General features: G+C 39.2%; 1 protein-coding gene across 1 annotated transcript in view; it reads left to right on the top strand.

Annotated features, from left to right (window-relative positions):
• cdh13 (cadherin 13, H-cadherin (heart)) overlaps positions 1-25,543 on the top strand; it is a 241,191-nt gene that overhangs the window by 78,830 nt on the left and 136,818 nt on the right. The window lies entirely within an intron of this gene.

The following is a 25,543-nucleotide window of genomic DNA, read 5'->3' as shown; positions in this document are numbered from 1 at the left end:
GGAAATGTATTTGTTCACAATTTATATTTTATATCCCGTATATCCTTTATAGGAGCGCTGACATATGGGGGCTGAATGCAACACAACCTTTTTTTCATTCTTTTTTTCTGAGACTTTTCATTCATATCAAAACATCAGAACAACCTCAAGATGCTATGCTCACAGTATTTGTAAATACCCTCATATCACACTTATTACAATAATAATAATAATAATAATAATGGATTTTATTTATATAGCACACTTTAAAATACTTAAAATTACACACGCTTCTTTACCTTCCCCAACTCTGCTGCGCCAACTGCCTTGAAATGATATCGCGCTGATAGTTGATGGTTTGAATAACAAAACTCTGGTGCTGCATTTAAGCATATTCTACAGATATGTATCTCCCTGTGTGTGTTCAGATGAAGCTGTACCTGAGAATATTACAATGAGGCAGACAGGATCTTTGAATCTGAATCCAGTAGTTATAAGCTTAACAGTGCCAATTGGCGGGTGTGATTGCCGGTTGTCATTTCAACAAGGCACCCTCAGCAAGTGTGTGAAGTCACTACTGTTACTGCATTGTAACGCAGAATGTGTTGTTGCTTTACTGGGTGATTCATTTTAATTACTGAAACTATTTGGCGAAAGATTATGATTATCACAAAAGCGTAAGACCCAGAAAAAAGCCCCACTGGAGCATGAAGCTAGTTAGTCAGTGCACACTCACTACAATTGGTCTAAACAGTGACGAAAACAACCAGAGGAAATCCACATTAAAAAGCTTTTTTTTAAAGGATTGCAAAGACATCCTTGTTTCTTTTTCTTTTTCATGCCTTACCTTAATACTCATATTGCCTTTTAATATTTGTTTTACATTAGTCAACAAAAACAACATTATTGAGTGGGTTGTCTTTCCTGCATTAATGAAATAAGTGTAAGCATCAATGAGTGTGAGTAACAGCGAATATGTGAACTGCCTTCTCTCCCTCCCTTCTTTTCCTTCCCTGTTTTGTATCTCATCAACTATAGATTTTATGGCATTTAGAGAAAAGCAAAACAGTGTTTATATTATAAATTGGAAGTTTTTTGACACTTATCTGGTTCTGATGATCGATACGTAGAAGCAGATTGTTCCTTTATGGCGGCGGCTGTGGCACATGAGGTAGAGCGCTTGTCCCGTAACCACAAGGTTGGTGGTTCAAACCCCTCTACCGGCAACATGCCGAGGTGTCCTTGAGCAAGACACCTAACCCCAAGTTGCTCCCCGGGCGCTTCATTGCAGCCCACTGCTCCTCCGGGATGGGTTAAATGCAGAGAAATAATTTCCCCATTGTGGGACTAATAAAGGATTGATTATTATTATTATTATTATAGTAGGAGGCTCGGCACTACCTTTCCTCCACATCTCCTGGTCAAGTGTTTTAGAATGAATCATTTTGAGGCAAAGCTGGCAGAGCATTTGAGAAGACTCTCCACCTCTGGCTTCTGCTGTAAATTTCAACATTCTCTTAGATGCCTTTGTCACTTTGTCAAAGTCGCTTTTTTTCTGTTGTCACTGCCTTCACTGTTGCTATGACGGTGACAGTTGTGCCTTCACAGGTCTAAATTACAAATAATTGCTGCTTGAATGTACAACATTTCTATTTCAGGAAAGTTCTAATTTGCTCACCTACTGAAACCTTTATACAAGCTCATCGCGCGTGGATGCATGTCATTAAAGCAGGTTACATTCATTTAAAAAAAAAAATGAAAGATTATGCTATCCAATTAGCTGTGGTGTGAATGACTGTCATCCACTATACACTGGTTATATTTGACATGATGCCGGGATGAAAATTGTGGAGGCGGTCACATCCGTTATTCACTGCCAGGTTTTCACTGCCAGCTTCAGTTTGGCTCTCATTGCTAAAAGCATTCCTAAGCTGGACAATAGATCTGGATTTGCATATCTGCACCTACAACAAATTGGGTTCTTAACTGGTAATGCTTTGCGTTTGAACTGCTCTTGACATTTTAAACGGACTGTACTGCTTTTAGAACAAATAAAGAGTTGATTAACAGGTCAATATATCTTTGTTTTTGTCAGTGCGGTGAAAAAGCAATGTCTTTTTTTGGAGGGAAGTCGATTTTTTGGAGCTTAAAGGCATAAACAAATTATGCTGTGCAAAATGGATGCTTTCAAAAATACACTATATTGTACAAAACAGAGAGGCTTGATTTACGCAGGCTTGATTTACGCAGCACAGACCAGATCCACTCCCTCTGTTCTTTCCTTTCACAATAAAAGCCTAGAAATATACACTAAGTAACTTTTTTACCAGAGGAAACTTAAATTCTCTCAATCTTTTGCTCAACGGAATCTCAACAAAATAGCTTACAATGGCTTTGGCTATACAACAATTTACTTCAAAAAGACTACCATACTGTGCTCTGGGTCAGTAGGATCCCAAAAGTTGATCCTCTGCCTGAACAAATCTATTTGAACCTTTTATTAAAAAAGTGCAGCAACTGTTTTGCATTGCTGCCAGTTTAAATAGTTTTGAGGCAAAATATTTGCAGCAGAGTGTGTTGTGTTGTTTTTCGTCGCAGTAAAGGCCTTTACCTACCACAATGAAATGTACTCCTCTGAGTTCCACATTGTTTTCAGCTGCCATAGTCGCTCGCACCACACGGTGCTAATGACGAAATAAGTGAAACTCAGTTGCTTCACCCTGTGTGCTGCTGCTGTTCACCTTTAACTGGGTTCCACTGATTCAGTGAAAAGAAATAGCCCTGCAGGTCTTCCTGTCAAGTGCCTTAAGGGCAAACATTGGAGCGCACTGATTGTTTGGAGAAATATGTCGAACATGGGATCCGAGTCGGATTGTTGGAGGTAGAAAGTGCAGACTGTAAAACAAGAGGGTGAAATATAAAGCTATGCACTGCTGATTCTGTGATGGCTCTCACTGTTTGTTCTCACATCATTAGCACAAAAAGCCAACAGACAAAAACCTTAATCACCAACAGAGCTTCACAGATAAGAGGGATCAGTCAACAGGCTGGCAGAGGAAAGACAGACACACACCCACACTCACACACACATACACACACACACATACACACACACACACACATACAGAGCTTTCCATAGAGACATTTTGAGCGGTTGTCAACTTCATGCTGAACTTGTGTTATGAATTGCTAATGCAGACATTGCTTATGCAATGGTATACATTAGGTAAGCAGCTTGCCATTATTGCTTATGCAGAACAAGATAATAGGCTGACAAACTGGCACAATTGAATCTTGTTAGAAAAATGCGGTCAAACTAAAAGTGCATTTCATTTGTTTTGATCCTGAACAAACAGGGATTAAATGTTGGAATCCAATTGTCACGAATAAAAAACACAAGTGATTTATTCGGCTCTTCTCATTCCTGACATAGACAGTGTGTTAGTGCCGTTTACTATAATTGTCTACATTTCGGCTTGCCTGCACACTCGCAGTCAGACTGCACATGCAGCCTGAACATGCTTACATAAAAAATGAGCCCACTGGGAGCGAATTAGAAAAATAGGAAAAAAAGGCCGGACCTCACAAAACACCTGAATCATCATAGTAGCTTTTAGCCCCAACTCTGTTGAGCAGACAAGTTCACTCTGAATTCTGCAAGCTCAGCAAAAATAAATATTTTAAAAAACTCATTTTACATTACTAGGTTATCTGATATCATCCGGCAGAGACCTTCTTGCCTGACGCAATTGAATTGAAGTTGGTTTTATATGCAATTATTTGATGCTGTGTTCTTTATTTTTTTTATATATATTTCTCAAATACACTCAGTAAATGCTGTTATAACCCTGTGCTTCCTGTAAACTGTTATTTCCTGAGTGGATTATGGCCTGGTTGAATAAACCAAAGCGAGCAAAACAACGTGAACTGAAGTTTGAATGCATTTCCAGTATGGTGTGATATGACAGCTTCTTGGTACTTTAGTTGTCATGGATGCCAGATCTGATTGAGCTCAGAGATGGGATGAAGCGTGCCACTCTAAAGATGTGTTTCTTGCATATGTCTACAAATCTGAGCACGGAAAAGTCTACTTAGCCAACATGTCAGCTCAGCCTCAATGATCTGTCTATCTTTCTCTCTGTCAATCATTCAAATTATATTCAACAACCCGTCAGTTCCCCATAGGTTTCCTGGTCGGTAGAGGAAGATTTTGAAAGCATTGTTTTGATTGAGGAAGAAAGAGAGTCAGACATCTCCCCAATCCGTGTTGTCAACAATGTTCATGGTTGTTGCAGTCATTCATGACATCAGTACAGCTTCCTTAGTTCTCGTAACAACATCTCTCACATCTCTCACTTTTTCCAGCCATTGGTAGCAAGAGTTAATATTCTAGTTGATATGGAGAAGTTTCCTCTGTCTATCTGCGGTTTGGTGTTGAGCAAGAAGTATACAGTACTTTTTAAGAACTTTTTCACTGAGAAAGACCGTCTTTAAGGGTTGCACCCTAGAGGAAAACAAAAGCTCCTCTTCCAACCGCCCTCCCAGGGAAAACAAAAAATAACCTTTTTTTTTTATAAATCCCTGTGTGGAAAAAATGTTTTCTTGCAGTTTCTGTTGTAGTTCAAGTTTAAGATTATTTTATTCGGCTTGGCTGTTGAATACCCTTATCTCAAAGGTCTAAGAGGCCAACCAATATTGAGAAATCATCAAAATGGATTGTTCATTTTTGACCTTTTGACATGCCTTTTAACAAAACAACATGTATCATTAGATATTATTATTTCTGTGAACCTAAGCTTGTATGAGCTTTTAATTTCAGCATTTATTGAACAAATCCGAGAACATTTTACTTTGTCTCACTTACTGTGTGTTTTTTACTGATACATTTATTTATTAACTATTTATTGTTTGTATATATATAATTTCTTGCTGTGTTCGGTCTCAGTGCTCCCTTTTTTTGTGCTGTAAAACTTTTAACCTTCTTTTCAACCACTGGCTGTGTTCTTTAGAACATTTACCCGGCCAAGTAAAGAATGCATATGGTATGTGTATACATGAAGTTACTGTATGCTGTATATAAATGTACGTGCATTTGCTGAGTATGTGTGTGATCGTGTGTTTTTGTAGCATGTGTCCATGTGCTTTTTTAAAGTCAGTAGTGTACAGGGGCTCTTCCACGATTTGTCTATGTATGTGGGCGTGTGTGTGTGATTTGTAGCGGCGTGGTGTGTGTGTGTTACACAGTAGCAGTTGGGCAGCAGGGGAGGCTCTAGGGGGGGATGTCACAGTGCTCTGACATTTCTGTGCAAACTGATAACAAAGGCAGCCAAAGCCTGAGTCTCCTGGCATGCCCTCTCCATCCCCTCTGTTTACTCCTCCACTCTTCATTTTTTTTTCTTCTCCATTTCTCTTCATCTCTCTCATTCCCTTCTCCCTTCATGTCCTGCATCCCTTGGGCTTTGTGTACACACCATCCTACTCCCTCATCTTTTCTGTTTCGCTTCTCTCTCCATCTTTGGCCTCTCTACCAACTTTTAATAACTGTTGATATTGACTGACTTGCTTTTTGCCCCACTTCACTGGGGGTTGTCTTATTTTGACCGCATCATAACTTTTCCACACCAAGTTCAGATTGTATTTGTAATGACATCGGTGTTTTGTTAGCAATGCTTTATTTACCTCCTCAGATTGCTATCAAAAACAGCAAACATACCGACTGACATGGCTGAAGGAGTTTTCATTTTATTTCATCACAACTTTATCTGAAGGATAAGGCATGTGATATTATCTCTGCCAGGAGAATCATGTGATCGCTCACATGTGTGCGTGTGTGTGGGCGTCCATGAGTGAGTGTGTACCTCTGTGTCTGTCCACGGCTAATCTCACGTTCTGCTTCAGTAAACAGCAAAATAATTTGGGTGGCCAGTTATGGCTGCATTCCCAAGGACCTCTGGGGGTTCCGTGGACTCATCATTTCTCAAAACACGTTTATTGCCCGTACACTGCCATTGACTGCCGACTTGCTTCTAACTCACTACTCTAACAAACCCCAGCTGGTAGGAGCTGCTTGGTGATAACGCAGCTGATTGTTTTGCTAACAAACACATTTTACTTTTGCCTAACTAGTGTCTATTTTGGTAAGAATTTTAAACTGATAGACACTACGAAAAAAGTGTTGACCTCCCCTTTTGTTTAAAACAAAAAAATCCCATTCAACCACACAGTCCTGTTGTGAGGAACTATCAGTTACAGCCTTCAGGTGCACCTATCTCAATGTTTGCTGTCGGCTGAGGCAGAGCAGGAACATGGACTGTTATATAAAGTATATTTCACAGTCACCCAGTCACAGATGCTGAGCCAAATAGCTACTGAACATATTTCAAGAAAAATAAAAGTTTTCTGTTACAGCTCCTGAGATTCTTTTTATGTATTTTTTTAAATCACAAGAGAAATTTAATTAGTAACAAATTTTCTCTCTGACTCAATTTCTGGATTGTTCTTTGGACACTTCTTGGTTCTTATGCAGAAAAACAAATAATGTCAATATGCTCCTCAGTCAGCCCGTCTAGGGCTACAACTAATGCGTGATGTGCTGAACTGAAGCACAGCTTGACTCCCCCATCTTTTCAAGCTTGATATTGGACAGCAGGCTTTTCAAGTCTTTTTTCTGACCCTCCTTGATCTTCCTGTTGTTGCTGCTCTGCGGCTTGGACCTGCTTCTTCGCTCATTGTGGAGCTTCATCAGATTTCTGCTAAATTATTTTCTTCACCTCTTCCTCCATGGTAACAAAAGTGTCTTTAATCTTGGGCAGAGTGTGGCAGAGTCAATGACATTGGGTCTGCTTGCTAATCTAGCTGTGAAGTCTGCTCTTATTATTATATTTTTCATGTCCTATGAAAGAGTGCTGTTACCAACCTTCACTCTCAGACAGTAAAATATTTTTAATTTCAAGGGTAGCACAGCCAGCCTGGGATCCTTCTCTCATCTTTGAAGCTGCTTAGTGGGCCAAGGACCTCTCTAACAGTTTCTAGCATTGCCATGTCTGAGTCTTTAGGCATAAGGTACCACTCCTTTCCAATGTATCAGCCAAAACAGCACAGGCGGCATGTTGCTGTTCACAGAATCTGTCCACCATCTCAAAGGTGGACATCCTGTGTGAAGGCTCATCCTATTTGAACTTATGCTCAGGGATTGTCAAGGTCTTCTGTTTCTTTTTCAAGCTCCTCATCAGTTTGTTTGACCTGGAAAAGGCAACAAGGTTGTCTGGAGCTTGGTAAAGCATGCTGAGACATGGTCCAGGCCTACAGCTTTGCCTACAGCCGGATGAAGGTTGTGGCCAAAACACAGTATCCCAGTGAAGCTCTGTAATGCCTTTATGTTGTAGGAGGCATTGTCAGTGGTTTCTCAGACATCACCTTCTCCAGGGCTTCATGCAGACTGATGTATGATCTGAATATGAAGCAGAACAAAGCTAAACATCAGTACTGTGTTTCCCAGGACTATGTTCTTTACTTGATTGTGACCGCCATGCAGGGCAGATCTGCCTGCTCATCCGGAACTCAGTGCTAAAAGCGAAGAAAGGCTGGCACTTGAGTTGTGCCTGAATAATACCCCTGGACTCAGCGTACAGCTTTGGGATTCCATTATACATGAAATCCTTTCTCCCAGGCATATTATTTGTTCTGTCTTATTGCTTCACAAGGTTTCAAAATCCACTTTTCTCAATTGTATATATTGGTACCTCAACAATACCGAACAAAACAGATAAACCCAGGTGCTGCTTTGTTCAATGATTGTTGCATCTTTTAAGGGTTTATCGTACTTTCTGTGGTTTTCAACCATAGCTGGAAGGGATGGCTACCTCAACAGGATGCTTGCTGTTTCTGTTGGCATCAGGTTGTGTGTCTGTTAGAGGGGTTGAGGAATTATGCTAATGATTCAATTCTTTAATATTTCAGTTTTCAGTTTGAAAGCATAATGTCTATTCAGATAACTGCTTTTGAGTGAGCCTGTTCTCATTAACTGTCCTGTTTAAATCTAAATGGATAAACTAGAAAAGGCACTCAGTAGAGCGCAGTCCTCTGCCAGAGAGATGTATTGAGTCATTTGTGTTGAGTCTTCTTTTGTAAACCACAGTAATGTGCAGGCTAACAAACCTGGGTTGGAGCTTCAGTGCCAGACTTACAGTTAATGTAATATATTTCACATCTTTGGCTAAACTTTTTTAACTCATTCTTAAAGTACCGGTACTCAAACAAATTGGTATTGCACTGTTTTAAATGGCAGGGTATTTAGATACCATTCTAGTGACGCTATATACTATCAACGCTACTTTTCAGTGCACCTTTCTAGTTCGATATCTTTCTTATTATCAACAAATTCCATGAATTGACCAAAACCAAAAAAATGTTTTGCTTTTCCTGTGTCTGTAACACTGTTCCACTGAAGAACATTCATCTTTATACTGGTCACATATAGACATATAGATAAATGTTTTTCATGCACAGGAGTAGTTCTTGGGAACTATTGGGATTATTACATATAAGTTTATGGAGGGAATGCGTACATGATATATAGTTAATGATAAAAATCAGGTGATGTTATATTAGAAGCATTTCAGCATTCCACTTCAGGGCAGTTGAAGCTATCTGAACTACTAACTAAGTGTAATACTTCATCAAAAGAATAGGTTATTCCTCATCCATGCGTAGGCGGGGTAATTCCTCCATGTTATATACCTCTTGTCAGAGGGCACTGAGTTTCATTTGTTTTGAAAGTCACTTGGGAGTCACTGTTGCAACATCAACATAACACTAACATCAGTGAAAGTCATGCATATTGTCAATGATTCCCAGACAGAAAATCATTTGATCCAAATTTTTAGGGATGGAATGGTGTTAAGACTGTCGTGTTTTTGGTAATTTATGTTTATTTTCCCTCTGCCAACTCCATGCAGACAAGTTCAACCTAGCATCTAGGTGATATATCTTGTGTAATTGGACATGATGGGGTATAAATGAAGATATTCCTCATAGCCAAGTCTCTGTTTGTGTTCCAGACTAATTTGTGTTTATATCAGAGGTAATTAAGGCCCGAGTTCCTGCTGTGAAGGGAGAGAGGAATGGATCTGGTCTGCTGTTCTGCTCTGCTCTCTGCTCTCACACACAAACACACACACACACACACACACACACACACACACACACACACACACACACATGCTGGATAAATAAAGCTCAGGGGTGGGCATTATGAATAAAACATCTATCACATCACATGCCTTTTTATATCATGATATAGTGAATATTTTCCAATAGGTCTTTTTTCACAGCAGACATTTTAATTTGCCACAGAATAAAAAAGCAAGTAATTGGTAGCACAGAGTGAATGATGGCTCTGGTCCATTGAGGTGAGCTAGTTTCAGGGTCTTAGTATTGTGCATGCTGGCTCACTGACATGGCTTTCTGGGACGCTTTTATGGAACAGATCCAACATTATTGTTATTACTGTAGTTACGTCTGAAAAAAATAACAGGATTCGACCATCTGCCACAAACTGTCCAGAGGCACAAAAATAAACTTCAGTCATCCTGGCACATAAATTGCAGTAGATTGCAACCGACATCCACTCTAGTGCTCCTTCCACATTGGCACAGTCGCCTTAACAAAAACAAAAAAATGATGTCGGCATTAAAATAATGACCCAAAATCAATTAGCAATCATGAAAACGTGGACCTATGGAATGCATATTGTTTCCTGATGTGCATCATTGGAACCGTTTGACTAGAACCATTCGTCACATGCCTGCACTTTAATCCTGCATACAGTTACATCGTTGTCAGAATTGCACTCATCAACCTTTTTTCCGGTTGCCGCTCCCCTCGTCCTTCCATATCCTCACTTCTGCCACATACAAAGCCAGGGCGTGACCGTGCCAGCATGAAAATAAAAAGTGAACCACATATGAAGCTAACTGCTAGCGTAGGTAATTGCTTGCCTTTGGTGAGTTTGGGAATGCTAGTTGAAGAAGTTGAGGCAGAGGGTTGGTGGGATGCCAACAGTAGTTAGTGGGTGCAGAGGAAGCAATACAGAGATTGATCCAGGAGAGAGATAATGATTCAACTGAGAGATTACACCAAAACTGGCAGGTAATTTGTAGCATGGTGGTGGCCGTTTGTCCCATTATTGTCTCCGGCTCTACCTTTCCCTCTCTCTCTCTCGCTCTCCCTTTGTTAGCAGGAGAACAGTCAGTCTAACACCCCACCAGGTGACCCGCTGTCCCACAATGCCTCATTATCAGCTTGTCAGACTGAGAAAGCCTGGACAATAAATGTCCAAGGTATCTACTGAGGCTGCCGCCCAATTAACTCAGGGATATTGTTGTGTTAGGATAAATTAGTTGACCCCCTTGCTCTTATGGATGTGTATGTACATGATGCCATTTGGTTCAGAGAAGCAGTAAGCCCACCTGATCGACTTTTATTTTCCTCTAATTACTTGGTGACTCATGTTTAGTTTTGTTGAAATGCAGGGTCCAAACTGAAAATGATTAGATGATATACCTGTGACATTTGCAACTGAAAGACTGTATGCTGAATGATAAGCGATTGAAAGTGTAAAATATCTGCATTCTAAACATATCAATGGAGCGTGATCTAAATCTGTATGGCCAGTGGATAGAAATGCACGCTCCGATCCAGTGAGAATCTCACTCATTTATATGCATCTGTTCTCCTTCCACCAGTAAGGCATCATTGATTTTCCTGAGCCTTCTTAACTGAGCTATCTTCTTTTGAATTACCATAGGGAGCGATATGCATTACACCACTGAGAGGAAAAAATTGCATTCTAAATGGGCTTTATTTTCAACAGTGATTTGATCTGAATATATGTGAATAGGACTTTATTTGAATACATTTCTGTGGTTTGGAGTAAATTATTTTTTCTCCCTTGCGGCTTTATGTGGTTCCCTCCGTCATTCCGCAGCTAAATAGCATCAACATCCATCTCTCTCTCTCTCTGAGCTTTCTGTCACTCTTTTCTCTCTCCCTCTCTCTCTCGCTTCTCCTTGTCCTGCATGAGAGTTATGTAGATGAGAATTTATTCCTAATTTCAGGGAGACTTGTCCAAAAGCAGAATTTGAAGCCCCAAAGCTAGAGTTGTATGAAGGTGTAAAGAGGACTGGGAATTCAAGGTGTGACAATGGCTCAACTATTGGCTTCCCTGGTGGCCGTTCCACTACTTGAGTGCTGCTAATCTATTAAAGAGTTTCTATTCTCCTTTGCCCCTACACAAAGTCCCACATCAACTCTGGCTTGATTATCTGTCCCTCTCTCCGGTTCGGCAGGAACCCGCTCCTCTCACTCACACACACTCTGAAACCCTCTGAGTCCAACCAGACAAACCAATCTCTCCCCATCGCCCAGTTTCCTCTCCCTCTCCCCTACGAGAAAAGACAGCCATTTCCCCGTCCGAAACCCCCACAGCACTCCAGGTTCTCCAATTTATATTATCTACTCTTTGTTTCACAAGACCGATCCCTGCCATCGTAGCCCTTCTCTATCGGGAGCCAGCAACTCAAAAATCTTCTCTTTAATGGCCTTTTCTGATAGAAAAAAAGGCTTCCGAGAAGACTTTTTCAGAGCAGACAGTGAATAATGAGATGTAGAGTTTGCTGGTTGTGGTGCAGCCGTTTATACCACTTTAGTCAAGGATAGGCTCAATTACTTTCAAGTATATAATGTTTGTATGCCCATATGTACATAAACTATTTTTGGTCATTGTAATTGTTCCTCCTGCAATTAACACTAAAATATGGCGGACCAAAATCCCCAGTCCTTATTCAGTTTAAAAATGCATTCTCATCAATCTGCGTTAAATCAAGTGGGTATTTACTAAAGTTAAAGTCTTTTCAGTAAAGTATTCCCACCTTTAGTTTTTTCCGGTTGGTTGATCAGTCAGTCCATTACTTTGGTCCAGACTACAGAGAGTATAAAATATGAAAGTAGTCTCTGTGACATGACCAATAGGTATCTGAAGAGCAGTTGTGAAGCTCATCACCTGTGTAGTGCCGACACAGCCTAAATCCTGGCTAATCCACAAATGGGCAAAGAAGGTAGCATTAAGATCAAAGCATTGCTGTACACTGCTAATTACAGCCTCCCAAAGTTGCAAGGATGACTGTAGAGTATTAGTTTTGTTGTTGTACCTAGGCCAGAGATTTATTCTAACATCACCAGATATGTTGTAATCAATCCTCACAGAGCAGAGTAAATCAATGAGCTAATGCGTTCTCCATAATTTAATTCACCATAACCACAAAACTGAAACTGATTGTAGGTAAGTGTTCCAAACTGTTTTTACTAATAGAATATCCAGATGGCCTAGGTCATAAAAATGCAGTCTCACTCCCTATCATTACTGCATATCTCAATTTGATATCCCCTTGTCTTTCTCATCTTCCATCATATTGTTGATAATTACTGCAAGAGTGAGGCCTTAGCAAATGGGAAATGAAAGAACAGTGTATTTATAGCTCGTTCAGGACATATCTAAGGAAGAATTAAGTTCTGAATTTTAATTGAATGTAGAATTGTCAGTATAAGTATTCCAATTAAGCGTATAATTACATATAGTCATCACCCTGACTGACCAAAGCAATGATATTCTGGGGTTTGAACTTCACCAACATCCTCACAAAGAGCTCCATCCTTTTATTTTTCTAAGCAGTATGGCATTTCCATTCTTTCATCAAAACACTGATCTGGGCACAGCATACTGATGGAACTGAAGAGAGAGTATCCACCATCTTGTCAGTCTGTCGCCCTCCCTCCTCACCATCTCCCACTTATTCCAAATTACTCATGCCGCCTGCTGTGTGTGAGCGAAGTTGTACTGTACACGGTCACCGAGTATCTCCTCTCACATTCCAGCTCTCCCTTCTTCTCTCATCTTCTGCAACAGGCCCGTCTCGTTTTTAGATGGCGGCATGTAATCCACCGCCCAGTTTCTTGGCTTTCGCACCGAGAAGCAACAGATCAGCTCAAGGCCGAAAAGTCTTTGATAGAGTATTGATCTGAGATTGTCAGACAAACAGAGATGACAAAGTTCACACATGAGAACAAGGCAGCATGCCTGCTGTGCAGGAATTATAGGCGATGTCATCACTGCCGTGAGCTGTGATCATGTGGTCACCAATCCTGTCAAAACACATCATCACGGTAGCAACAGTAATGGAATTGTCAAATCCCTAGTGTCATAGCACATGGCCTACAACACCTTTTAAGGAAAGGGAGTTATGAAAACTTGGCCAGAAATCAATAGGAATGGGACAATGTTATAGACACGTGTTCCTCGCAAAGTTACTGTTGTACAGGGATGACTGTATTGATAAGAGGTTTGAGACGGGTGTAGCCATGTGAAGTGATGGCGAGATGGATTTGGGTGTGTTTCTTCCCTTCATTTATTTTTATTTTCTCTCTGACAGCTTGAAAAATGGTTTAGAGATGAAAATAAAACATATAGCGCTTGATAAAAATAGAATGCTGTCAGAGTCATATTTCCCTGAAGCTTTATAAAAATTGCTTTTTCTGCATTCATTTATCAAGAAATGCACTGGTTTGTTTAGTCCCATGAGGAAATATTGTGCAGTATTTATGTTCTAGACACAAAACAGAGAACCTTCTAATTGCCTCCATGAATGCTTTTATGGTTTTGAACACCGAGGTAATTTCTGCATCTGAATCGATTCCCGCAAGACTTGGACAGTAACTGGTTGAAACGGCAACTCCACTGAACCCAGCATATTTTATTTATGATTATTAGCAGGTAAAGATCATAGATAGTTTTTTTTCTTGCTTTCTTGTAGTATCTCTTATCTGACAGTTGATGTTATAAAACAAATAACCCATTTCATATCATCCTGGATCTAGACATTTTAATTCAAATGTGTACTCCCTCTGTGCTCTCACAACACAGTTGTCATTATGAAAACAATATATCAGCATTTCAAAAAGCATTATAGTCAAATAAAGATGATAAATTATTGGTTCTGGGAACAACTGTATATTTGATATGAACTCACATTTTATGCAAAAAAGAACAGACAAAACAATGCACTCTGACTGCTGAAACATTTAAACCATATTTCTTCGAATGTAAAATATGCTGGTTTTGGTTTCTTGTGGAAAAGTTGCTGTGACCATAGAGTTAGTCACCAAATGTACATTAACAGCGATGGAAAAAAACATATTGGCTGTACTCTGGGTAGTTTTTAGCCATTCTAGCTTTAGGGATGAAGGGACAGCAATGTTGATCTGTCAGTCTGTCTGTGTTCAACGGTCGTTCCAGAAGAATCTCAAGAACTGACATTTTTTTCACATTCATGGTCCCCTGAGAATGAATCCTCCTGACTTTTGGAATCCCCTGACTTTTCTTCTAGTTCCAACATGTACGCATGTGGAAGTTTTCACTTATCCTGTGAAATATCTCAACAACTATAGATAGATACAGTATATTCCTTTATTGATCCCCATGGGGGAAATTCAGGTGTTGCATTGCTATTGGTCAAATGCACTCACAATCTTGCACATAAATCTATGGTTCCCAGAAAAAGTATCCTAATTACTTTTCCTCTATCACCACCATGAGGTTCGCATTCATGATTTTTCGTGAAATGTTTTTACAACTATTTAATTGATTGCCATCGTCATTATCATCATCATCATCACCATCATCATCATCATCTAGCGCATAAATAGGTTGAATTGTCTATTCGTTCAAAACTTTAGTTAATGGCTAAATACTATAACTAATTACATTCCTATAAAACATCAGCCATACTTTTTTTCTAATTAGCAATTGTAGCATAATAACACGCTAAGCTAAGACGGTGAACTCTGTAAACATTAAACCTGCATTGCATCAGCATGTTAGCATTTTCATTGTGCACATGTTAGCATGCTTACGTTAGCCTTCAACCCAAAGCACAGCTGTTCCTAAATATATTCTTAGTCTTGTTGTCTTGTAAGTAAAACAGTTTGAATTGATTTGATACTCAGTGACAACATTTTCCTCCTAGTGTCTTCCTAGGAGAAAAAAAGAAATAAAGGGGTAAAGCAGTTCACCAAGGGGGTCTCACTCGACGTACTTGTTTGTTTTTGTATATTCTTCCAGTGACTTATTTTTTTAGTCATACTTCTACATGCCATATCTGCCCATGGTTTATTTTAATGGGAGTAATGAGACACATTTCGATCTGTAAATTGACTAAAATGTGTTTTTTTTGCTCACACAGCTTGTCTTTATGTTAAATGCTCTATAATAGTGTACATAACTTCCTTCTTTATTTTAAGCTAATTTGTGTTAATCTACAGCTGCCCTGGGTCGTCTTCCTCTGTAATGTTTGTGTGATCATAATTTTATCTGGGATAATTTGCCATGTGGTGCCTCCAATACATCATACATTCAATTATTTTGAAATAACATGAAAATAATCTTGAAAAACTGCAATTAATATAATTACTATTCATGTAAAATAATGAATGCAACAATGCGCATGTTGTTATAGTGACTATTGTCAGCAGTTGGTATCACTAACTGCTGACCTCTTCTGCCATTTTTCCTAAGTAAGCACATCATAATTGTGTCCTCAAGGATGTGTCCTCCTGCTGAACTCTGTACTCTTTACTTTTCTTCTCAAGGCCTCATGACAGAAACTGAATAGTGCAGTGCAAAAAAAAAGTCAGCAACTTCAGACTTGACATAGTGCACAAGTATTTATAATGCTGACACAGAAATGACTCAAAGAGACCTCTAGCAAAATTTTGCCAGAGGAAAGTTGAAGAGAAGGAAGCACATACAGGTAGCTACAGTACAGACATACAAACACACACATACAGGACGTAGACAATGTAACAGCACGCTTTTAAAAGGCTTAGAGCTGTAAATTTAATTAGTAAGAATTTAAAAAACTGCTTCACAGGAGGGTCACATTTGACGGAGCAAACTCGTGCAGTTGGCATAGTCTTTAAAGCTTTTTTCTCCCCCTAAGAATACTCCTTAACATGCTGAACAACTGCTTCCTTATTGTAACTTTTTAACTTGTTTAAGCTTGGACAATTTAGCCTTTTTTTAAATTCTGTTAGTTTGCTATCTTTCATAAACAGGCACACATTAAAGTAACCAGCTTCCCTGTTGCTTAGTTTTAGCTCTAAAGGTCTTCTATTACTTTAACTTGTTTTGCATATTTGCACATGTATGTGCCTTGGAGATCACTGGAAAGTCACTTTACAAAAAGAGCAGATCTTAGTCAGCTGTGAATGTGGCAGATGGCTATTTGAAGCAGAGTAGTAATTTTTGGACATTCCCACAATGTTTGATGAATTTATCCACAGCATGCCAGTCGAGCAGTCTTTGGAGTCTTAGTGGCTAAGTGCCGTGCAGTGTTAAAGTACACTACAGTTTACAAACTGCATGAAAGGGATATGTTATATCTTTATGCATTAGGAATGTACATCTATGTTTCTTTCTGACCTGTGATGTCAAGAAGCCTCTACATCTCCATGTTCCACTAATCAAAGTGGTGACTGGCCTTTTCAGAGCAAAAGATTACAGCGAGTTGCCTCATTCACTTTCATCTAAAGCCAGAGGAACAAGGACCTCAAACCTGTAATGAAATTACAGAAATGATGGCATTTCAGATTCTGTATAGTCTGTCGTGTAGTATTGCATTCTTGCCAGAGTAATGAATTACCTATCGTCATCAATCCGTATAATTCCACCCAATGCAATATTGTCATATATTTATTTTATTTTTCGTTGACATGGATGTGAACAATCGAAAAAAACGTCTGAGGGCTCATGGGTTGAGGGGGGCTGTGCTGTCTTTTTGATGGACCCAGAGATTCAGTCCGCCATGGCTGATATATTTTTGAGTGACATTTTATCTCGGCAATCTCGTTGATCTTAATGAGATTTCTGTCCTTCATTGGCGTGTGTGTGCATCAGTGTATGTGCGTGTCTGTGGTGGCTGCGATTAAATGGAAAAGGAGCCCCTATCAAACAATTTGTTTCTGCCAGCGGAGGCTTAGAGCCCAGAGGAGGAGGGCCCTCTGCTGACCTTGGGCTGCTGACTGGACTAAGGAGGTTTATGACACAAGATTGTCTCACTAATACCGCCTTCAAGTGGATTACTAAAGTCAGGAGCTGAAACAACAAGTTTTAAGACCAAGAACAAGTACTTTTATTTGGGTACTTGCCGATATGAGTACTTAATAATGCCATTATTGTTCTTATAATGACTTGGAAACATGGTTTATTTTCCTAAAATGTGCCTCACTTTCTGACTGTAACAAATTAAATGAACAACTTGATACTGTACCTGACATTTGAACATTCAACTTAACCGTGCATCAGTTAAACAGATAAAATAAATATTTAAAATAATACAGCTTGTCACTTAAGAAGAATAGCTGGTCCAACTTAAAGGTCAGCCCAACTTAAGTGCGCCTGAGCTGTTGCTAACTTCGGGGCTAACCCCTTTCACTTCAGCATGTAGAAAGCAAGACATGGAAAACTTAGCTTTGGTCTTTTCACGGGTTTTGAGGAATTTTAGCATTTATTCACCGACAAATTAACTCTTCATACACTACGAGGCCAAAATTACAGCTATAACCTTATGGCTTACTTCATACTCATCACACACCGGTTCGCTCTCGACCAAAAACGTTACACCGGGTTTGCAATACACGGGCAAAAAACCCTGTGAGACAGCTGATAGCCTTGTAGCTAAACTAATAGATGCGGTGGAGGCAAAAGTATAGCTGTATATGTCCACGACTACGCCTCCAACATCGTGGCTGCAAACTCTGCTAGAAGGGTGAACTGGGGACTGCCTGTTTTTGCGTACACTACAGATGGCTGTAAATGAAGGATTTAAATTGTTTGTGCATCAGGTTATTGTCACAGCTAGGCGGCTTATTAACTGGGCTCAACTGTTGAGAGGTTAACGTCACGTTGCCTTGAGTGTTATCGGGTGAGGTTGTATCGGAGTTGTCTTACGAGTACGAGCACATGAGCACATTATCAGACCCGATACACAAAATTAACATCGTTATCAGTGCATCCCTAACCACGGTAGTGTGATTATACTCAAGATTGTTAACAGCCACTGAACATATAGGTTTATAGACTTGTTTTATTTAGATACCTTAAAAAAAAGGACTTAAATCCATGACTCGGGTAAATTCTAAATCATACAACTTAAATCATACTTTTTCCACATTGCATGCTGGAAGACAAATCCAGTTTTATTCTGTTTAATTGTTTTACGTGTCTGTGGTTGTAATGTGATTACTGCCCTGCTGGTGTTTAGTAGACACACTGTGAATGCCCTCGCCGAACCACACGTCAATGCCTGGTTTGTATCTCAAACACAGCCAGAGACCAAGTGAATGTGAGCCTGTGCTGGTCACTGTGCACTTTGGTCTTGCCTCTGGTTGCATCAGAATTGAAGGCAAAAAAAGGGAGTGCTAGATCTTCACATTTCAAACAACAGGTTATTGTGTTTTTTGAGTTAGCTGGCTTTGATGGAACATTCGCTTTTCTACAGCAGGAGTCCTGAGATGAAATTCTAAGATATAAAACTGTATGATCAAAACAGGCTCTTATCTCTGCCACTGAAGATCTTACAGCAGCCGCCTCCTATAAATGCTGTTTAGATTTTCTTTTGGGTGTAAAAAACGAGGGTACATAGTGTTCTTCAAAAGCAAAAGTATTAAATTTATTCTGCAGAAGAAGTGGTGCAGTAATTTGTGAATATGGCAAACAACATTCTGTATATATATATATATATACATAGACACTGAAGGGAGCTATCAGTGATTACATTTTAAAATGTAATCACTAATTTTACATTTTTTTAATGAAAGAAAGGAAGAATATTTAAGATGAGCAAGTTTCATACTTTTTACCCCATTAAAAGTCAATGTTGTGGACCACCATTGATAGAAAGGACATGGGAGGAAACTAAGAGAAACAGAGCAGCCCAAGTCTATTTTTTCAGTATATTTTGCACAACACTGCACACCAGACTCCCACCTACCTTTGGTATTGCATCAGTGCAGCTGTTTCAAAAAGTAGCATGTCAAACTAAGGCAGAAGAGCACATTTCACTATTCCAGCAATAGTTTTAAAGAAATAGATACAGTAAATAGAGCTATAAAAATAAACTAAAAAAGCAGTTGTGGCAAGCAAAGTTTATCTGAAGGGAGTTCTGTCTTTGTCTTTCACCAGTTTAACCTTCTGTTGAGTGCAGGACAGTGTCTAAGACCCCACTGTGATAAAAAAAAAATGTTAGTCCAGTAATACACAATGACCCCTGTTTCTTGGTTCCAGTCATGGATTACAGAAAATGTGCACAATCCCATTTGTTGCAACAAATACGCGCTCACTCTCTGTGGGCTTTGTGGCGGTGCAGCATCCATCACCCGTCACTGTCAGCCTGAGCCTCTCCAGCCCGTCTGACCATCCCCATGACTCTCCCACAGTGCTGCTATTTAACTCCAGGCGGCAGTTGTTTCTTGCCTCTGCTGCAAAATCTACTCAGCAGTGTTTTGCTGTTCGCATGGCTCAAGTGTGGAAGGATAATGCTGTAGCCTTTATTGCCAACAGTACCGGATATCTTCAACGACATATTAGTGCCATTGTAGATACAAAAAAATATATATCTATTATGGAGCCAGGGGAAGGGGCTAATAGTCAGAGAAAATAAGCAGAATTTCCAAGATTAAAGTTGGATTTTCAAAAAAAAAAGACAATTTGGATATTCTTTGAGATTAAAGAGGCAAATTAACAAGAAGAAAATATGTGCAGGAAAAAAACCTGAATATCTTCTGACATAAAGTTATAAATTGACTTGAAAGGATCTGAACTCTAGTGTCCTGTTTTAAATTTGGACAGTTGGCCACAGTACACTACACGTACCTCAACACCTTTACGTTATGTGTTGCTAGATTAAAGACTATATAGATTTTGTGTGTTGCCGCAATTACTGAGCGTGATCGCCGACAATAAAAGCAGAGCCGTTGGGCAACACGACAGTAGGTAGATTGGGCGATTATTCATTCTTAAAATATTAGTTTTACATCGATATCCAACACAGTGTGGATCGAAAACTGCTGGTTACTAGCCAGCATTACTTGCTGGCTTATTATTTTAATAATTCAACAAACTTTCAATCCATGCTTCATTGTTATTCCATTAAATACAAAAATCGGAATCATTAAAAATTGTGAAAGTGGAATTTCCTGTGTAATTCCGAGGGATACTGGGCTGGATGTACTATACCAGGTCAAGTTCTCCAGGCTAACGTGTTAATAAACTGCCTGCAGCAAAAACACAGCAACACAGACTTCTCTGTGGAGCCCTGCTTTGTATCATAGGTTGACTTGTAAGTCTGATATTCACTTGCCCTCTGGCTCTGGTTTGATCGTCCAGCTCCTGAGAAAAATATATTGGTGTCTTTGGCTTGCTAGATAGTTAAATATTTTCACCACCCACACTTTTAATTCAGTTTGCCACATTTTTTTTTTTACTGTGCAGATATACTTGGATTGAGAAATATGGCATAAAAAAAGCTTGTGTGTTGAATGTTCATTCTCAGCGGCATGAGCAACCAGGTCACATCACATTATGCTGTAAACCCATTAAGGCAAATCTGTGATATGGAATAAATAAAACTGGTTTTACTAGTTTTACTGTCAAATCAGAATATGTATTTAATCTTGAAGAATATGTACACTATATTCTTATAGGTCCTACATTTGATCATAATACCATGTTCCACTTTCAAACAGATGCTTACTATTCTTCTCTGCATGGACACAAGGTATTGTTAGTCAGTGTTTGATGGTAATAGACCTCTATTCCTTGTCTTTGATTGTTGATGGAATACAAAATAAATTGTTTTAAATGGAAATTAATTCAACCATGTCCCTTTCACTTCAAAGACTCCTTTTTCATTTTGTTGTTCTTTTGTGACGCACAGGGATAAATAAAGCATTGCCCATCATACATCACTCTATAGCTGTGAGCAATACCTCCATTTGAAGAAATCAGAGCATCCATCAGAGCAATATGGTACATCTTTGACAAGTTAAAGGTCAGTCTGGAAGATATCTGCCGCGATTCAAGCCCTCTGGTCATCTTTTTGAACATCTCTTTTCACAACAATATCCCAAAAAGACAAAAAGCTTATAAAAATTGAATTGAACCTTGTAACCCCTTTGGTTAAATGCAATTGTTTTTCTCCTTCCATGTCTCTACATTTCTCGTAGTTATTTTGAATTCATCTCTGTTCCACTCTGTCTCTCTAGTGTTTTTCTCAATAGCCATGCTTTATTAAGTGTAGTGTTATGTAAAATGAATTTGCTTTGGAATGAAGTTCTGTCAAATGTCCGCCATATCTCAATAGTTTTAATCTTAGCTTTTGCTAATGTGCCCTATGTGTAATAGAGAGTTATTTGCCTAAGACATTAGCATAAAGCAAACTAAAACTGATCAATCAGCTGTCTCTTTATAGGAAGCCGGCAGAATGAGTCCTAAAACCAGGAAATGACTTAGCATGTCCGCACTTCTGGTTCTCTCGTCTTGAAGTCAATGGATTTAAAAGAAAAAAGTTATCTAGTAGGATTTGGTTAGTTTTGGGCAGGCATAAAGTCTATGATTAAGACAAGCTAACAAGATTTCAATGTTTTGTTCTATGACACAAATAATGTACTACAGAGGTTGCAAGGACACTTAACATCATCTCACCAGACACGGTCATTTTTCTAATCACTGGTCTGCCTTTACAGCCTTGTTGTGTTCATACTGACACTCTTGCAAACTATCCAACTCAAACTATCCAACTCAAACTATCCAACTCAAACTTTCCAACTTGCAGATTTACGCTTGATGTCACAATCAGGGGAAAGGCTTTTTAGAGAGAGTTGAAGTCATATGACTGTGGTGATGTTCGCTTATAGCCTATCATCAGCTTTTTACCTCTGGCGGTTGCATTCAGTTCAGTTCATTTCAGTTGCTTCAAAAATCACAAGAGTGGTCATTTGTTAAGATTAGCATTCTGAACAAAACGTGTAAGTATCATAAACTTGTGTTTGCCACACAGCTTATTTTCTCCAATAATCAAAACCCAATGGTAAAACCCTATTAGCCTATTGTTGGGTAAACCATACACCATCTCAATTGAACTCTGTAACACAGTCTATGGACAGTATAAAATATAGCTAATACTAATAACAGCATTGTTTCTAACTGGCCAACTTGTGTTCTGTCGCTAAGATAATGCAATATTGCCATCAACTACAGTACTTGATGCCACCGGTCAAACATAGCTAGTATGGCCTTTACACATAGCCAGACGCCAAGTCAGACAGTTAGGTAGAGCTCCAACACGTACACCAGATTAAACAAAACAACATATGATTGTTTTCTGATCACACATTTAGTCCCCCCTAGCTTTTGTTTCAGTTTGTTCAAAGCATGCTCACTCTTTTACACAAGAGTCTAAAAGGCATTTTCTGTGTATATCTGTATATCATCCTCCAGTCACTGTCAGAGTGCTGTCCTCCAACATCCTGTACTCTAGCAGCACTGAACGCTGCGAATTGTCATGATCATAACCCTCCAAGTCAAGGACAAACAAATAGCAGTGGGGCACTAGCAATCTGTTACTTTTAGCCTGCAACTGCAACTGCTCTTGTAAGTGCTCAAAAGAATGAAGCCGACAAATAGATCCAAGGACACGCAGAGCACCAAAGAGAGTCTGAATCTGAGTAATGTACTCCAACCAAAGTGCTTCATCAAGTGGTGATTGTTTTGATGTCACTGATTGTGTTGCTACGGCGTATAAATCAAGAACAATGGCTGAACAAAATATTGCTCTAACAGCCACTTAATTCATGACTTTGTCCTACTCTCACCAAGTCATCCATCGTGTGTCTGTCCTTTAAAAGTATACTGATAATTAAAATAGGCTGATCATTTTACTTGGGTTTTGTCAGTGTACTATAAAGGTTTAGTCGCAGCTTTGTTTCGTTGTGCATATTGGACCTTGTACATTGGTGCTCTTTTAATGAATACTTGCTGGCTGTGGAAAGCTTTAGTAAAATGTATTAGTTTTAATAAATGCTAAGATCTCTGAGGGGCAATGGTATTCAGTTGAGTTTTCATTGAGATACATATTAGTTGCTGAGTTATATGTATATTACTATCTCAGCACAACTCTACCACCTTATCAGACATTGTTGCTCCTAGAAAGGAGTGCATTTTGGGTGGAAATCAATAAGATACATGCTTATTCCACTTTTCTATTGGACCTGATTGTACTGATAGAACTTGCAGGTAATATTGTAAATAAATGGACAGTTTGCTCAATAAATAGACAATGTGGTGTACATTTTACTGCAGTCACTTTCAATCTTAAACCAAGTAAAGCTGAGTATGAAAAGAAACTCAGATCATTCAGGCGGACAATTTCTCTAGTATTAACACAAAATCAACATTTTGTTTGCTAATGGTCAGTGCACGTCAAAGGGATTCCACTGCAAATTGAAGTCTAAAGAATGATGCAACTTCTAATGTAACAAACAAGAAGGCTCTTGTACCTCCACAGTAGCTTTATACGTGCTATAAGACTCAATCCAGGCCCCGCGTCCTCTCCTCCCCGTCCCTCTGCTCTGCTGTACAGTAGCTAGCTGCTCCTTACTGATTGCCTATTTTTCCTGGGTGCGATCAGATGAATGCCCACTAATAGGTTTTCAGTTTTATTCACTGAGCCCCTGGTACAGAATTACAGAATTAGAGGGATTTTCCGGGGGTAATTAATTGAAGTGTCCTTTTAAAAGGGAAGTATCTTTTGTCTTGATTTAGTGAGTGGAGTCATTAGCTGGAACCTCAATGGTGGAGGAGCTAAGAGATTATGGATTGGTGAATCACACATTCCCAGCTGAGTTACAGGGCCATTTTGAGAATTATATAGAGGGTTATCACCCCCAGAGACAGACTGCATGGAACATTATTGTTAATCCTACACTTCCAGGGGATATGTGCAATGACATGAGTATTTAATTTATCTACAGCTATATCTTCCTGTTCAACATCATAACGTAACTGTATTATATCTGTTTGATGTTATGGGAAGCAAGGCAGTACAAGGGGCAAATAAAAAGTAAAATTTGGCAGCTCCACATTGATGCTTTTCTGTGACCCATATCGGGACTGCATATTGTATATTTTTATATCTGTGTTTCTCCATGCCTGTCTGGAAGTGTGAAGGTGTATGTGGATCTAAGCATATGGATTTGACACAGATGTGTCTCTATGGGAAGGACGAGCTGTACTGAAGATGTTCCTTCTCGCTGCACTTACAGTCCCCTGAAAGCTGTGAGCCAGCAGTGTCCTCTCATCGCTGCAGACCAGTGGCTGCTGCACTCACGGCTCAGCGCTCAATCACACTAACACCTGTTCTTAAACCTGCACACACGCTTACAATGCAAATTTGCATGACTGTGCTTGTCAGGGATATCATCAGTCACTCATTGCTAGCCCTGTCTTATATACATACTGTTCACAGTAGCCACTCTGAAAAAAATGTAGAAGCTACAGTACTTTCTCTTTTTTCTTTTTTCCTAAAATTGCTTTGAATTAGCGAAAGTGATGTGACAAATCAATCTGTCCAGGATCAGTTCAAGTGTAACTTCAATTCCCAAAAACTGTCCAGACAGTAGACACCTCATACTAACATTGCATACAACTTAAATTTACCCTTTTTTGAATTCCTAATCAAATTGTCCAAATCCTAACTCTAACCTAAAATATAACCCTATTATTGAACACTAACTAAAGAGGTGGGTTGTCTTTAATCCACCTATTTCAAACAAACTTTTTTATCTATTTTCGATGCATTATTTTTAGTCTTAAACCATTACCTTATTTAATGTTTTTGAGAGGTTTTCATTCTCACCCCTTAATTTGAATGCATGCTGTCTGTTTTAGACATTGCCATGCTGGGTATAAGTACAGCGATGTGCAGCAGGCGGTTTGTTTATTGAGCCAAGCCTCCACATTCAAATCTTCAAAGGAAAACTTAAACTGCATGGGTCTCCTCAGGTTGCCTTATTAATTAATATGAATATAAATACAATAACTATTTCAAGTGAATGCCGTAAAATATACTTCTTCTTTGTCTGTATTTTGTTTGAATCAGACAACTTAATATCATTGAAAGTTATGAAAAGCGTGTTGCCCAATCTGACTAGCAGGCTAACAGAGGGTACAGAGTTGTGAACTCATTACGTTAAAAGTTAACTGGGAAAGGAAAACGAACTTCCCCATAATCAGCACCTTTTAACAAACTTCTTCCAATCATTAATTTCTAGGAATTTAAAACCTGTTAAATACATGTTCATTACAACATGCTGGCATTAATCTCAGTAGTTGGCAGTATTGAACAATGGGTACTGTATAGATGGCTGACAAGTTGAAGGAAAAAACAGCATTTAG

Source organism: Anoplopoma fimbria, chromosome 19 (assembly GCF_027596085.1).
Source record: "Anoplopoma fimbria isolate UVic2021 breed Golden Eagle Sablefish chromosome 19, Afim_UVic_2022, whole genome shotgun sequence".
In the NCBI taxonomy this organism is placed as follows: Eukaryota; Metazoa; Chordata; class Actinopteri; order Perciformes; family Anoplopomatidae; genus Anoplopoma; species Anoplopoma fimbria.
This window is presented reverse-complemented; position numbering and strand designations above follow the sequence as displayed.